The 11,678-nt window shown below is 42.0% G+C and overlaps 1 pseudogene across 1 annotated transcript; it reads right to left on the bottom strand.

The window, feature by feature from the left end:
• Window positions 1–8,876: 8,876 nt before the first annotated feature.
• On the bottom strand, window positions 8,877–11,188 carry LOC145528463 (nucleolar RNA helicase 2-like; annotated as a pseudogene). The gene is made up of 2 exons (XR_014070444.1): window positions 9,802–11,188; window positions 8,877–9,639 (listed from the first exon to the last, which is right to left on the bottom strand). The product of XR_014070444.1 is annotated as a nucleolar RNA helicase 2-like (transcript).
• Window positions 11,189–11,678: the final 490 nt, after the last annotated feature.

Raw genomic sequence — 11,678 nt, 5'->3', positions numbered from 1 at the left:
AGTGACTATTCAGGGTTGATCTCCTTGCTGTCCAAGGGACTTTCAAGAGTCTTCTCGAACACCACAGTTTGAAGGCATCAATTCTTTGGCGTTTTGCCTTCTTTATAGTCCAGCTGTTAAAACCATACATGATCAATGGGAAGACCATAGCCTTGACTATATGGACCTTTGTTGGCAGAATTAATGTCTCTGCTTTTCAACACACTGTCTAGGTTTGTCATTGCTTTCCTACCAAAACAATTGTCTTCTGATTTCATGGCTGCAGTCACTGACTGCAGTGATTTTCGAGCTCAAGAAGGGGAAATCTGTCACTACTTCCAATTTTCCCTTCTATTTGCCATGCAGTAATACGGCTGGAAGCCATGATCTTAGTTTTTTTAATATTTAGTCTTAAGCTGGCTCATTAACTCTCCTTCACGCTCATCAAGAAGCTCTTTAGTTCTTCACATTCTGCCATTAGAGTGGTATCATTCACATATCTGAGGCTGTTGTTTCTCCCATCTATCTTTATTCCAGCTTGTAACTCATCCAGCCCAGCCTTTCTCATGATGTGCTCGGAGTACAGGTTAAGCAAACAGGGTGACAGCAGACAGCCCTGTTGTACTCCTTTCTCGATCTTGAACCAGTCAGTTGTTCCATACAGGATTCTAACTGTTGCTTCTTGACCTGCACACAGGTTTCTCAGGAGACAGATAAGATGGTCTTGTATTCCCATCTCTTTAAGAACTTTCCACAGTTTGTCATGATCCACATAGTCAAAGGCTTTAGTGTTGTCAATGAAACAGAGATAGATGTTTTCCTGAAATTCCCTTGCTTTCTCTATAATCCAGCAAATGTTGGCAATTTGATCTCCAGTTTCTCTTCTATTTCTAAACCCAGCATGGACACCTGGAAGTTCTTGGTTCGCATAATGCTGAAGCCTAGCATGCAAGATTTTAAGCATGACTTTACTAGCATGGGACATGAGTGCAACTGTCAGATCGTTAGCACATTCTTTGGTACTACCCTTCTTGGGAACTGGGATGAGGATTGACCTTTCCCAGTCCTGTGGCCGCTGCTGGGTTTCCAGATTTGCTGACATAATGAATGCAAAATCTTGATGGCATCATCCTTTAGGGATTTGAATAATTCTGCTGGAATTTCTTTGTATCCACTAGCATTATTAACAGCAGTGCTTCTTAAGGCCCACTTGACTTCACACCCCCAAATGTCTGGCTCTGGGTGACTAACCACATCATCGTAGTGATGCAGTTCATTAACGTCTTTTTTATACAGTTCTTCCATGTATTCTTTTCATCTCTTCTTGATCTCTTCACTGTCTACTAGGTCTCTACCATTTTTATCCTTTATTGTGCCCATCTTTGGGTGGAATGCGCCCTTGATGTTTCCAATTTTCCTGAAGAGATCTCTAGTCTTCCCCCTTCTGTTTTCTTCTAGTTTTATGCACTGTTCATTGAAGAAGGCCTTCTTATCTCTCCTAGCTGTTCTTTGGAACTCTGTGTTTAATTGGATGTATGTTTCCCTCTCTCCCTTGCTTTTTGATTCTCTTCATTCTTCCACTATTTGTAAAGCCTCCTCAGATAATCACTTTACCTTCCTGCTTTTCTTTTTCTTTGGGATGGTTTTGTTTGCCACCGCCTATACAATATTACAGACCTCTGTCCATAGTTTTTCAGGCACACTCTTAACTAGATCTAGTCCCTTGAATCTATTCATTACTTCTACTGTGAATCCATATGGCATTTGATTTAAGTCATATCTGGCTGGCCTAGTGTTTTTCCCAGGTTTTCTTTAGTTTAAGCCTGAATTGTGCTGTGAGAATCCGATGATATGAGCCACAGTCAGCTCCAGGTCTTGTTTTTGCTGACTGTCTACCGTTCCTCCATCTTCAGCTACTAAGAATGTAATCAATTTGATTTCAGTAATGACCATTTGGTGAGTTCCATGTGTAAAATCATCCCTTGTGTTGTTGAAAAAGGGTCAACAACATGAAGAATCCCCTTCATGGATCACTGCCTTGTTGTGGCAAAGGGGTTTGTATAACTCAATGAAACTATGAGCCATGCCATGCAAAGCCACCCAAGATGGATGGGTCATATCAGGGAGTTCTGACAAAACATGATCCATTGGAGGAAGGAATGGAAAACCACCCCAGTATACTTGCCCTGAGAACCTCATGAACTATATAGAAGGCCATATGCAGAGTACATCTTGCTAAATGCCTGGCTGGATGAATCACAAGCTGGAATCAAGACTGCTGGGAGAAATATTAACAACCTCAGATATGCAGATGATACCACCCTAATGGCAGAAAAATAAGAAGAACTAAAGAGCCTCTTGATGAGGGTGGAAGAGGAGAGTGAAAAAACTGACTTCATACTCAACTTAAAATCATGGCATCCAGTCCTATCACATCATGGAAAATAGATGGGGGAAAATGCAAACAGTGGCAGATTTTCTTTTCTTGGGCCCCCAAATCACCGTGCTTCAAATTTCATGGTGACTGCAGCATGAAATTAAAAGACATTTGCTCTTTTGAAGAAAAGCTATGACAAACCTAGACAGCATATTATAAAGCAGAGACATCACTTTGCTGAAAAAGTCTGTATAATCAAAGCTATGGTTTTTCCAGCAGTCATGAATGGATGTGAGAGTTGGACCATAAAGAAGGCTGAGCACGGAAGAACTGATGCTTTTGAACTGTGGTGCTGGAGAAGACTCTTGAGAGATCCTTGGACAGCATGGAGATCAAACCAGTCAATCCTAAAGGAAATCAACCCTGAGTATTCATTGGAAGGACTGAATCTGAAGTTGAAGCTCCAATACTTTGGCCACCTGATGAGAAGAACTGACTCATTTGAAAAGACCCTGATGCTGGGAAAGATTGAGGGCAGGAGGAGAAGAGGGCGACAGAGGACATGATGGTTGGAAGGCATCACTGACTCAATGGACATGAGTTTGAGCAAACTCCAGGAGAGGGTGAAGGACAGAGAAGACTGGCATGCTGCAGTCCATGGGGTTACAAAGAGTTGGACACATCTTAGCAACTGAACAACAGCAACAAAGAATTAAAAAGGTTCATAAAATGAAAAACTTTCATAAAATGAACAAGTTTCTGAAAATTTAAAACTTCATGAAATTAAAAACTACTTCATCAAATTAAAAACTTCCTCATAATACTGAAATTATAAAATTATTTATAAAATTAAAAATTTCTACTCCATGAGACACCTTATTCAGAAAACCAAAAGATGAACCACAGACTGGAAGAAATCATTTCCAAAACACATGTCAAATAAAGGATCTGTACTCAAATTAGACCAAACAGCCCCATTTACATTTGGTAAAGACTGAAAAACACACCTAGCCAAAGAATACAAACAGATATGTACAGAGATATTTTTATCAAGATATAATTTTTATATCTCTGTGTAGATTTTTAACATCTGTGGGTAGATATTTATATCTCTCGGTAGATAAATATATATATATATATATATATATATATATATGTAGATAGATATTCCATAAAATTAAAACTTCCATAAAAATAACTTTCATAAACTGAATAACTGGCATAAATTGAATAACTTTCATACAATTAATAACTTTCATACAATTAATAACATTCATATTACTCAGTTCAGTTCAGTCACTCAGTCATGTCCAACTCTTCATGACCCCATGGACTGTAGCACGTCAGACATCCCTGTTCATCACCAACTCCTGGAATTTACTCAAACTCATGTCCATCGAGTCGGTGATACCATCCAACCATTTCATCCTCTGTCAGCCCCTTCTTGTCCTGCCTTCAATCTTTCCCAGCATCAGGGTCTTTTCAAATGAGTCAGTTCTTCATTTCAGGTGGCCAAAGTATTGGAGCTTCAACTTCAGCGTCAGTCCTTTCAATGAATATTCAGGACTGATTTCCTTTAGGATGGACTGGTTGGATCTCCTTGAAGTCCAAGGGACTCTCAAAAGTCTTCTCCAATCTCACAGTTCAAAAGCATCAATTCTTCAGCACTCAGCTTTCTTTATAGTCCAACTCTCATATCCATATCTGACTACTGAAAATACCGTAGCTTTGACTAGACAGACCTTTGTTGGCAAAGTAATGTCTCTGCTTTTTAATATGCTGTCTAGGTTGATCATAGCTTTACTTCCAAGAAGCAAGTGTCTTTTAATTTCATGACTGCAGTCACCATCTGCAGTGATTTTGGAGCCCCCCAATATAAAGTCTCTCACTGTTTCCATTTTTTCCCCCATGTATTTGCCATGAAGTGATGGGACTGGATGCCATGATCTTAGTTTTCATATTACTCACTTCCATACAATTACTCACTTTCATACGACTAAAAACCTCCCCAGAAAATTAAAAATTTCCTCAGAAAAATAAAACTTATAAGATTATTTATAAAATTAAAAACTTTTACTCTATGAAACATCTTGCTCAGTAACTCAAATAATGAACCACAAACTGAAACAGACTATTTCCAAAACACATATCAGATAAAGGATCTAGACTCAAATTATACCAAACAGCTCCATTAAAATTTGGTAAGGATCGAAACACAAACCTGGGGAAAAAGGTAAATAGATAATAAACAAGGAAGGAAGAAGGACTAGGGTGGGGTAGAGACAGCCCCTTGAGACAGCTAACCCTAGGATCTGACGTTCCCACACCTGGTCAATGTCCTGAGAAAACCATCATCCAAACAGGCATGTGCACCACCGCCTTCATTGTACCACTACTTACAATAGATTAAATCTTAAAGAAATGTGGTGTATATATTCAGTGGGCCATTACTCAGACATGAAAACCGCCACTGAAATTATGCCACTGGTCACCACAGGGCTGAACCCTGGAGCAGCAAACACTAAGTGGAGTCAGCAACAGAGGAAGGAAACAGCAGGTGACGCCCCTGCTCGGGAAAGGTAGACAAAGAGATACACCGGAAGTAATTTACAATACCAAAGGAGACTCGGCTTCAAACACAAAAAAGAATTGAGGGGGGAAAAAAAGCGAAGGGCTAGGGATAAATTAGGAGGTTGGTACTAATGTATGCACAGAAATCTGTATCTGTATTAGCTAATCCACAAGGGTTATCTCCTGCCTGCCTTCCTTCCTTTTTGCCTTTCTTCCATTTACATACACACTTATCTCTCACATATAAATAAATACCTGTCACCGTAATAGATAATCCACAAGGAATATCTCCTTCCTTCGTTCCTTGCACATACAAAAAAATTTGTATCTCTAATGGTTACTCCACAGGAACCTCATGTTCACCATAGAGAATTTTACTCCACCTTGGTCAATAAACTCTATGGCAAAAGAATCAATAAAAAGTACAAATATGCTGTATGATTATGTCATAACTGAATCAGTCCATTGTACACAGTGCAATGAAAGGGGAAAAGGAGGAATAGGTTTTTCTCTTTCCCTTTCCTGAGAACAAAGAAGATAAAGAGAACAGTGAGCAGGCCTGCCTGAATATTCGTTTTTTGGTTTTTTTTTTTTTAATTTAACTGCTCCTAACTTTGCAGGTCTGTAACTAAGTTTGCTTTTCTCCTCCCTAGTTCTGCAGGAGCTACAATTCACATTTTTTCTTTTGACTCTATGTTAAATACATCTCCTATCTGCTTACAACACCCTTTCCCTTGTAGTTATACATCAGAAAGTAGGCCACAGAGCCACTGAACTGCCAGACAAAATTACTGAGTTACTGACGCCAGCCGGTGACTGTCTTTGAAACCGTTAAATGAAAACATCTCCTGCCATATTAATAAACAAGAAATATCACCACCATCAGTGATTCCTGGCCTCCAAATGTGAATGAGGGCTCCCCAAACTGCGATCCAGGGGGTGTTGCCACCCCCCTCCCATGGCGACTGCTGAAGAGCTGGGAGGATGCAAGAAGCAAGGTGAACAAGGAAACAGGATTGGCCCCAGGTAGCTGAGGTGCATGTGAAAGGAATGAATTCAGTGAGCCCAGAGGCTTGCATCTTCCCATACATAGAATGCTAAATTCCACAACCTGATACCTGATCTTTGATGTGCAGACTGCATACTCTCTTTGTTGCAAACTTGTATATAGCCTGACTTACCCTCTGCCTCCTTGGAGCAGTTTTCTCAGAGCTACTGAGATGTTGTCTCCTGGGTTTGGAGTCCTAAACATTCCCACTAAACAAAATAACTACTTTCAGGTTGTGACTATATTTTTTAGTCGACAAAAGGGTGCACGAGGAAGAAATCAAGATGCTAACTCACACCTTTGTCCCTCATCTTATATGCGCCCCTAGACTCCTCATGGAGCGGGGGCACAGTCCTTGAGACACGAGACTACTGCGGTCCGCTCTCTGCCGGCTGAGAATTAAAGCCACCTTTCTATTTCCTCCAAACTCTATCTCCGTATTTTTCATTCGGCTTCAGTGGGCAGAGAGGCCAAGATTTTGTCCAGCAACACACTGAGGACAAGCACACAACTGCAAATCAACTAGACTTCAACGTAGCATTGGCATGAGAGTAAAGAAAAGGGAAGAAAAGTAATGTCTAGTTTATTCCCTCTGACCTGCTGGACTCGGGATGCTATTGATCCCAGGAACATGGTTAGGCTTGAATTCCAGGGCTGGGCTAGGGTGGGGTCTAGACAGCTAGGCAGGATGCCCTTCATTGAGATCTGTTTCAATCCTGTACTGTCTGGTTTTCTCTAGCTGGGACCAGAATCCCTAGTGCAACCTATTAATGGTGGCCTGACCCTCTGGACTTAAGGGCAAGGGTAAAGTCACCAAGTATCCAGGGCCCTGGTGCTGGGGTCCACAGCTGAAGCCTCCTTCCTGAGAGTGCAGCCTCCTAGGCACCTCAGCTGGGAGCAGTGCCCCAAGTAGGCATGAGCCTGGAGGGGAGAGGTGAAGCTTTCCGGGGAAGAAGCAATGAGACACAGGGTCTTGGGTGTTTGCTCAGTCGCATTCCACTCAAATTTATGGCTCAGGGAGCCGACCTTCCCTAAGGCCCTGGCTGCAGTTGGAACCGGAGTTGGGCATGACGAAGTGCTGCCACCATGTGGACGTTTCCTGTAACTACAACTAGCCCACTGGTGTTTACGGGCACCTGTGGGGCTGTTAATGACCGCTGCCCCCTGGAAAGGTCCTGGGGCGGATATTGCAGAAATCAATCCTGAACATAACTGACTTTCAAGAAGCAGCTTGCAACAGGTTAATCTTCCTCACACCCTTTAGAAAAGAAAAAAAAAAAACACCAAAACCCCAGATGGCCACAGGACAAGATGCTCCACATCCCCAAATATTACCGGAGGAATGCCAATCAAAACGACAACAAGAAATCAAATTCCACCTGTCAGAATGGCCATCCTCATAAGTCGACAAATAATAAATGTGGGAGAGAGCTGGGAGACGAAGGAACCTCCCTGTGTGGGAGGACATGGAATGGACATTGGAATGGACATTGGCAACAGCCGCTAGAAAGGACAGCTTCCCCATGCCAGAAAAAACAACTTTTCCAGAAAACTAAGCCTAGGATATTGATTTCCCACATGTGAACCTAAATCCTGAGAGAATCATCATTCAAAAAGACAAATGCACCCCAATGTTCACCACAGTGCTACTTCCAATAGCCAAGACAGACTCAACAAAATATCATCGACAGATTAAATTTTAAAGAAATGTGGTACATATATACAACGGGCTGTCACTCAGATATAAAAAAATTGCCACTGAAATTATGAAACTATACCACTGGTCACAAGGATGGACCTTGGAGGATCATACAGTAAGTGGATTCAGCAACAGAGGAAGAAAACAGCAGATGATGTCCCTTCTAGGCAAAGTAAAAAAAAAGAGAGAGAGAGAGATACAGTGGAAGTAATTTACAACACAAAAGGAGACTCAGATTCATACACAATCAAAGAATTGCAGGGGGATAAAAAGGAAAGGGCTAGGGATGAATTAGGAGGTCGGTACTGGTGTATACACAGAAACCTGTATCTGCATTAGCTAATCCACAAGGATTATCTCCTTCCTTACTTTCTTCCTTTTATGCTCATATACAGGGAAACATTTCTCTCTAACATATACATAGAAATCTGTGGCTGTAATAGATAATCGGCAAGGACTATCTCCTTTTTTTCCTTGCACATATACAAAAAATCTGTATTTCTAATGAAGAGTCCACAGGGACCTGATATTCAGCACAGAGAAGTTTATAAACTTTGTTTAATAAAGTTTCTGGGAAAAATTTTTTTTAAAAGTACAAATACGTTGTATGTATCTGTCATAAGTAAATCAGTCTGTTGCTCACTGAGTGAATGATAGTTGCTCAGTCATGCCTGACTCTTTGCAACCCCATGGATTGTAGCCTGCTAGGCTCCTCTGTCCATGGAATTCTCCAGGCAAGATTACTGGAGTGGGTTGCCATTTCCTTTACCAGGGGATCTTCCCAATCCAGGGATCCTGCATTGCTGGAGAGTCTTTACCATCTGAGCCACCAGGGAAGCCTACTATTAAGAGATATTTCTAAGTATAAAGACAGGTCAACTTAAAAAGTATCAGCAGATACATGCTTGACTTTATCTTATAATCTATAGACAATACATTATATTGAATGTAATGAATATGTAATGAATCCATACACCTTTTCCAAAAGAATACCAAGACAGAAGTAGCAATGAAGTTATAAATGACAGTCATCAATCAGATGAAATAATTTAGATGAAGCTTTTCTCTCTCGAAGAGATGGGGACTGGGCAAGTGGTCAGGAAGGAAACACAATGTGCTTTTAACTTTGTATGAAAAATAATGTTCAGTCCCAAGTTGCTGAACATAGTTTTGTTTTTGCCAAATAAATCCTCTACTTCAAATTACTGTCCAAATGCATTATTAAAACTCTACTTCTGGCCTTTGTTTTGGAATCTGTTACTCTTGTTACCACTTCCTGCTCACTGTCCTCTGAAGCTCCTACTTCTTTCCCACTGTTCCCTGAAGCCTCAATTGCCTTCCCGCTGTCCTCAGAAGTTGCAATATCCTTCCCGTGGACCTTCTAGCTCTGGTTGCTCTGTGGCCACAGAAAGCTGCCAGCGCCGTGAATCACGGCACTTCTCCTGTACTTCTGTTACTGATGCAGTAGGGCTATCAAAGCAAACACCCTGCTTTCCTCTGAGAAAGACCATTCCCTTCACTTTGGAATCAACATCCTCACCCAGCTGCTCTTTAAGTTCTTTCCAAGCATAACTAATGTTTGGCATTTCAGTTGAGCACCACAAGATCATGGTCACAGAGCCCACTTTGGAGTTGATCAAGGAGTGCTGGTCTACCGATGTGGCACTGGAAGTGTGGGCCAGGGCGGCTGCCAGGGCTTCCACAGCTCCCTTCTCCGCAATCAGCTTCTCAGCTGACTGCTTGAAGTGACCATTTGCAGTGGGAGGCACAGAGTCCAAGAGCCTGATGGCATCTTTGCTAGAAGCTTTTATTATCTCTGTTGCAGAAGGAACACCTATTCGTTTAAATTTAATACCCGTTTTTTGCTCCACTTGGGCTAACTGGTAATCTTCTTTGCGCTGGTAAAAGCAGATGGAAACCCCGATCTTCTCAGCTCTACCTGTTCGCCCATAACGATGAATGTAGGTTACCACATCCTTTGGTGGAGAATTTTGAACAACCAGATCAACCTCGGGGATGTCTAACCCACGTGCAAGAACATTGGTTGCAACCCAAACTCCAAAATCACCATTTCTAAAACCTTTCAGGGTAATTTCCCTTTGCTTCTGTGGAATGTCTCTGTGTAATGACTGGGAATCCTGTCTTACAGCCACATTCTGTGACAACTCCTGGGCTTATTTTTTTGTTTCACAAAATATGATAGTGCGCCCTTGAAAACCACTGTACACTCGATCACGTCTCCAATAACTGCTGTCCTCTGAGTCCAGTGGCACTTGATAGCCAGATGCTCTACAGTTATTGCCATTTTCCGCGTCTTTTTACCAGTCAAGTCCACTTGTTCATATATAGATTTCATGTATTTCTTAGCAACATTATACACCCAGTAGGGGCAAGTTGCAGAGAAAAGCAATGTTTGGGGATTGTCTTCTGAATCTTTCTTGTATGCCATACATAAAATCTCTTCCACTTGATCAGCAAAGCCCATATCCAACATCTGGTCAACTTCATCCAGAACAACATGCTTAAGTTTGGTGAGATCTAGCTTGCCATTCTGCAGGTGGTCTTTGATATGACCTGGTGTCCCAACCAAGATATCAATCCCATTCTGCATCCATTCAATTTGTCCTCCATAAGGTGTTTCACCATAAAAACAAGCCACTGCCAGCTTTTTTGTGATGTCATTGAAGTCTCTGCTTACTTGACTTGCCAACTCCCTTGTGGGTGCAAGAACCAGTATGTGAGGGGCATGACCTCTCTTCCAGTCTTGCAGCTCTCCAAGAATTTCTCAACCAAAGGGATAGCAAAGGAGAATGTTTTTCCAGTTCCTGTCTGCGCCTGTGCAATCAAATCCTTCCCACTATAGACATGGTGAAAGTCTTTACTTGTATAGGAAACCAGGAAGGTCACCCCATGGGCTCTGAGAAGTTTAACAGTTTCTTCAGACATAGGGAAATTAGAGAAAGCTCCTTCTTTTTGCTCCACAGTCATTTCCTGCTCTAACTCACTGTTTTCCTCACTGGCAGCTTCCTTGGAGTTGGAGTCAGGTCCAGAATCAGGGAATCCATTCTTGAGGTTGGGGCTTTTCTTTCAAATTTCTCCTTTTATTTCTTTTTCTTCCTTCATCTTTTTGGGCTTAGGTGTACCCAATTCTTCCTCAGAAGGCTCTTCAGTTTTTATAACTTTTTTGGTTTTAAGAGAAACAATTGTCTTTTCACAAGCCTCCTTTGATTTTTTCAAACTTTTGGTTTTAGGAGAAATAATGTCATCTCGAGATGGCTCCTTTTTCTTTTTTGACTTTTTAGATTTAGGAGAATTCAGAAGACTCTACTTTCTTTTTGACCTTTTTAGCTTTGGGAGAAATCATTTCTTCCTTTTCTTCTGCTTCCTCTTAGGTCTTACTAGATTTTGGCTTCTCTTTTTTACCTTTCTTCTCATTTTGCTTTCGTGGCATTTCCACTTTTGCCACGGCTGAGTCTGACTCCAAATATGCGTCACTAAGAAGTTTCCCTGACATCACTCACACAAGCTGTGTAGGCCGACCAGTCTCAGTTGCTCACTGAGGACAAGCACAAAACAGCAAATTGACTAGACTTCAACATAGCACTGGCACGAGACAAAAGGAAAGGAAAGAGATATAATGTTAGTTAATGCCCTCCGACCTCTGTGACTTGTGCTGCTACCCTGAGTAGACTCAGTCCCAGGGCTGCACTGGTGTGGGGCTGACACAGCCAGGCAGGGTGCCCTGCTTTGAGACTCCTCTTAAGCCTGTGCTGTCTGGTTTTCTCTGGCTGGAGCCAGAATCCCTAGTGCCTCCAATGATGGTGGCTGACCCTCTGGCCTCGAGGATACAGGGTAAAGTCACCAAGTATCCAGGGCCCTGGTGCTGGGGTCCCCAGCTGAAGCCTCCTTCCCGAGAGTGCAGCCTCCTAGGCACCTCAGCAGGGAGTGGTGCCCAAGGTAGGCATGAGTCTGGAGGGGAGGGGTGAAGCTTTAGGGGGAAGAAG

This window comes from Giraffa tippelskirchi, chromosome 12 (genome assembly GCF_054371585.1).
Source record: "Giraffa tippelskirchi isolate mGirTip1 chromosome 12, T2T-mGirTip1v1.2.pri, whole genome shotgun sequence".
Taxonomy (NCBI): Eukaryota; Metazoa; Chordata; class Mammalia; order Artiodactyla; family Giraffidae; genus Giraffa; species Giraffa tippelskirchi.
The sequence above is the reverse complement of the archived record's forward strand: the minus strand, read 5'-3'. Positions and strand labels throughout refer to the sequence as shown.